Source organism: Oryctolagus cuniculus, chromosome 11 (genome assembly GCF_051225735.1).
Source record: "Oryctolagus cuniculus isolate XC-2025 breed Fujian yellow rabbit chromosome 11, ASM5122573v1, whole genome shotgun sequence".
Lineage (NCBI taxonomy): Eukaryota > Metazoa > Chordata > Mammalia > Lagomorpha > Leporidae > Oryctolagus > Oryctolagus cuniculus.
The window spans coordinates 61,128,892-61,134,293 of NC_142877.1; the positions used below are offsets into that span (position 1 = coordinate 61,128,892).

General features: G+C 40.7%; 1 pseudogene across 1 annotated transcript; it reads right to left on the reverse strand.

Moving 5' to 3' along the window:
- Positions 1 to 1,005: 1,005 nt before the first annotated feature.
- LOC149123499 (M-phase phosphoprotein 9 pseudogene) lies at positions 1,006 to 4,757 on the reverse strand (annotated as a pseudogene). The gene has a single exon (XR_016216150.1). The product of XR_016216150.1 is annotated as an M-phase phosphoprotein 9 pseudogene (transcript).
- Positions 4,758 to 5,402: the final 645 nt, after the last annotated feature.

Genomic DNA, 5,402 nt, shown 5'->3' on the forward strand with positions numbered 1-5,402 from the left:
GAAATAAATAAATCTTAAAAAAAAATAAAAGATCTTGGTTGAAAATATTGGTCTAGTTGAGCATGATCTTTTGTTATGCACCTTACTTAACTTTATCCTTTCAGTAATGTGTGTGCATAGAGGTGTATGTGTTTATATTTGGTAATAATTATTCCCAGATAAGACTCTTGCTCATAATACTTCTTAATTAGACTGTATTCAAATCTAAAGGCAGTTACTGAAGAACAAACACTACCTGTAATGTATTGAAGACAGAAAAATAAGCCCTGAGATTACTAATGCAATCTACTAGGTTTGTTCATAGTCCTTGCATTCTCAGTAATGGAAGTGACATTGGATGATGGCATGTCTTCCCTACAGATCTATCTATTTGGTGCTATCAAAAACAAAAGGATTCTATTAAGAATTTTTAATGGCTAGTTTAGGATTTGAGCTAAGAATATGGGCTCCAAATAATCCCTGGTATTAAAGAGTAAATGAAACTTTGCCTAAATCAAAATAGGGCTTTCCACATCAGTGAAACTTAATTTATAAAAATCACTTCAAAAAATCCTGAGTGCAAACTTGTATCATGAAGTCATCAAATCCAGGGCCATTTAAGAAGTGTTGGCAATGCTTCTGTGTAAGTAACTTGGATCTGTAGCCAAAGTACTGCCAATAAATGTTAAAATTTGAAGCTATTTGATTTTAAAATAATAAAGCCAATTATTAAACTCAAAGTTTTGGTTTTTTGCATTGCAGCATGTACATTAGAAAATAGGCATAACCACAGGTAGTTACAGTTGTAGGTACTTTTTATTCTCAAAGAACATAAATTTTTTTAAATATACACATACATACTCATGTACATTATAAGTAAAATGCTTACTGAGTATTGTGAAAAGATGGAACACTTATTTAATAGGACTGCAAATGCACAATGGGTGATACAACACGCATATAAAATTAGATCAAACAGGTACATTGACCACTGCCACCAGGACAAACAGATTCAAGCAGCAAACATTTATTTTTTTTTTTTTTTTAAATAACACTTTTTAAATAGTAAAATATACAAGAGATTCCTGAGCATAACAAAAATATCTTGAAAATATGTGGCCATTTGAAGTACAAAATAGCAAGTGTAAGAATAGCATGATTGTAAAACTACTGTTTGAAGGCTTATAAACAGTACAAAATAGTTTGCCTTTTCTGAGTGCATACTTATACATTAGTGCAAACAAAAGGTCTCAAAATTTAATGGCTACAAATCTCAAAGATTTGCAGAGGTGCGCAAAACGTGAAACTTCTTTAGTGTCATGCGAACTGAGCCCAGTTCTCGATTAATCCTTTCCAAACGATCTTCCAAGGCTTCCTGATTTAACCTTGTCTGTAAAGTGACTCGTCCTCCAGGAGAAGGCATTCGGCTTAGTGCTGCCTCAATCTGGTCCTTTTCTTTTGTTAGTTCATCAAAGAAGCGTTCCGTTTCAGCGAGGGTTCTAATTTTTGCAGTATATTCAAAGTCAGTACCCTGCGGTGTCACGGGAACCAGCTCACGCTGTTCCTGGCCAGCTAGTTTACACTTCTCCCAGGCTGGTCTCGCAGGGGCTTTCTTCATTCCATTTGGCAATGGTTCGGGGCAAGAGCTATGATTAACAAGGTTGTCTGCGGCTTTTTCTGAATATTTTTTTTCTTCAGGGTCATCTAGAGGAAGAAACTGGAGTTGTTTTCTTGCATTGGTTCGTTGTAATGTAGACACAGGAACAGTATCTAAATCATCCAAAAGTATATCAAATCGAGTTGGACTGCTTTCATTTTTGCTAAGTAGATGACTAAATCCTGGGGACAAATTTTCTTTAGGGGATCGCTTTGGACTATAAGCCACAGTCACTGGTGTTAACATAATCTCTCTTTTTGTTGGGGTGCTTGGCTTGCGGTTTGAAGGCGGCAAAGACGAAGATCTCTGTGAGGCGGAGTTGAGTCTCCTCTGTCTCTGCTGGGCACATTTCTCTGGGGAGCGACTGACTGAAGTTTCTGTGTGCCGGGGATTCATATTTGAGGTGCCCTCTTTCTCTGTTTGTGTCCCCCAGTTCTTAAATATCTTCTCTTCATCAAGTTCTTTTAGGGCTTTCATGACTGCTGTGTCTGATGTCTCTCTCTGTTTTTTTAAGCTTGTTGGTGAACTTCCAGGAGAGGAATCCTTTTCTGGAGGAGAACAGTACCCAGGAACACAGGTTTCCTCCAGCTGGCCGTCCACTTGGCTCTGGCTGTCCAGAGGCTGCCCAGTGAAGATAGAGTACTCTGCACCTGGTATCAGCCACTTCCGCCTGCTGACGTCTGCAGTTGCTACTGTGTTGGCACGGGGGGGTCGCACATGAGCTTTGGCATGATGGCGAAGACTCAACATATTTTCATGCTCGACTTGCTTGACCTGAGCTTCAAGTTTTGAAATTGTTCTTTTCAAATCAGAAATCTGAGTATGTGCGTCAAGCAATTTGTTCTCAGCTGTATTTAATGTATCCTTTACTCGACTGTGCTCTTTTCCAAGGGATTCATACTCTCCTAAAAGATCTTGAAACATTTTGTTTTCTTGTTTCAGCCTAGCTTCTTTATCATCTGAGAGTTTGTAGGCGTTCTCAAACGCTTCTTCTAGATCTTGCAGTCTAGACTTGAGCCGCATGATGGTGTTGTCTTTTTCTTTATTACTTGTTCTCATCTCCTCAATTCGTTCCTGCAAAATTTTGGAAGCACTGCTGGCTGCACTGAAGCGTTCCCTCAAATCATTCACCTCTATTTCCAGTAAGTTATTCTTATTTTCAAGTGTTCTCACACGACAAGTAGCTTCATTCAAAGCATTATCTAATTGGCTACATCTGTCTACAAGAATCTGATTGGTTTTCTTCCAGTCTTCAACTGCAGAAATCTCCTTTGCCTCCAGCTTCTGTTTCAGACTAGCAATTTCTGATTCGTAATAAGCCCGAAGATCTGCCACATGCCGCGCATGCTTCTCTTTCAGGGTCTGCCTGATCCTGTTAGACAATATCACAGGATCGTCCAAGGAAGTCAATGAAATGCATTCTGGGACACTGTTGGCTGTACCTGGAAGCTGGGACTGACTGACAGAGGCCGAAGCTACCAAGACAGTGTTTTCTTCGTCTACAGTGTTGACCGAGAGGTCATTACTAGCAACAGTGTACACCGAGGGAAACGTGGAACTGCTCCTACTTTCGTTTTGGAATGCATGATTCTTCCAAGAGTCCACTGGTGAAGCTTTGGTCTTTGAAGGATATTTTGGGAATCCAGGAGCAATGTTACTTGCTTGTGAAAATGAGTCTATGTCAGAGTGACTAGACACGCTAGGTTCTAGGACAGAATCTGGGGAAAAGGATATTCTGTCATCGAGGGCATTCAGAAAGTCCTGTGGTTGCACTCCCGAAACCTGCGGAATCGGCTTCATGGGTAGTGCTGAATCCAAAGTCAGTACCTGTCTAGGTGACAGATCCATGGACGGGGTGGGGACAAACGTCTTCTCTAAAGTGTCAGGCAAAGAGTGATACAAGTCCTTCTCCTCCAGCTTCCAGTATGTCAGTCCTGTTCCTGAGTCAGACACCCAAGCAGTCGGGCTTTCATCCGGTTTATTGAGGTAAAAAGCACAAGGATGTGGGACAGCAGCAAAATCAGATTTCTCAACTGGTAACTTCTTGCTGTGTTCACTTCCTCGCTTAGATCTTGAACAGCCTTCTTCTACATGTGCCCTCTTTGGTTGGTTCTGCTTCAGCTTTTGTGCCCATGAAGTTACAGATTTACTGTTTGTTTTCCCACTGTATACTTCAGAAATCTTATTTTCCTCAAGAAAATTATGTTCAAATTCACCAGGAAAAATGGAACACTCTTCCTTTAAAGAGTCACAAAACTCTTTGGTGGTCTGTATGTAACATTTCTTGTTTTTCATGCCACCCACAAGCGAATCTGTCTGCACCACTGGTGCCCCATATTGTCCTTTAGAAACATCTGGGTGCTCCATGAACTCCTGGGTGTCCTTGGACTTGTCAGTATTTAATTCTGACACACAGAAGGTACCATAGCCACTGCTCACTGAGCTGCTATCCACGTTGCAGTCTGGTTGTGATGTGGACGTCTCGTGCTGCATCTCAGGTTCTTTTGACTTAGGGTAGCTGACAACACATTCATTTCTTTCACTGCTTTCAGAAAAAAAAACCCATTTGACTTTCTGAAGATGCCTGTTTGCTGGAAGAACTTTTCTCACAGGAAACCCAGGAAGCATTACTGGTCTGCAGTTTGACTAAATTTTTTATCTCTTCCTGTATACGTTGAATTTGGTTGTGGAACTGTTCCTGCTGGGCAACAATCTGTTCTTGGCATTGCTTTTCCACCAAACTGAATAGCTGTGACCACCTGGCCTCACAGTTTTTCCAAAGCTCCGAATCTGTCTTCCCACTGTTTCGCAGCTCTTGCATGAAAGAGGTTAGGACTTCAACTGTGCCTTGGATGACAGAGGGCCCGGTCTTCCCTATTAGAGTTTATGTTAAGTCCAAGAGAATGGGGAGAATTTTTGTTATCAGATTCCACAGAAGATGTTCGCTGTATCGTTTTTACCAAATCAAAATCTTCCATAGTGTACAAACTGTTATACTCTTTTATTTGAAAATATAGGTTCTTTCACTGTTTGAGGAAACTGAATCCGAGTCTTCCTCAGACGTTTCATCGTCTATCGGCATTTTCAGTCGCTGACATTCAGAAGTCTGAGAGATCCTAAGCTTGCAAGAGGGTCTGGCCCCGCTCCCACTGCCCAGCAAACATTTATTTAAATGACCTATTGCAGGACCTAGGAGAATGGCAGAAGATAAAAAAACACTGGAAAAAGCATGTAGGTTTTTCATTCACCAAATACTTCTGTGGTTAGGGGAGAAATGATGGGAAATGACCAGACTTATTTGGCCTTTTCTCTGACAAAGGTGGAGAAAAGGGAACAGTGGGTGGCCATCTTCCCAATGACCTCATTGTAAATCCATTTGTTTTAGATGCTAATCCGTTTTTATTGTGTCAGGTTAGGTGACTTAGGTAACTGCTGGCCTTGCAGCTCTGGTGTGGTCGGATGGCACACTATAAACTGGAAAGCAGCCAGGTCTTGCCCAATATAGAGTTGCTTCAAGCCTTTGATGACATAAGTGTCTAATAAATAAAATATACCTCATCAGCTAAAGCTTAGCCTGATAATTAGACAGGAGAGCGGGTTGTTTCATGTTTAAAATCCTACAAGCTCTGAGATACTCAGAGTGAAACTCAAAAGCAAATACTAACTAGTAAGTTTGGGTAAAGTCTGGTTTCTTCACTTTCAAAGAACTTACCATTTATAGTGGCTTAACAAAGAGGCCTATAGCCTGTCTGTTATCTAACAATTA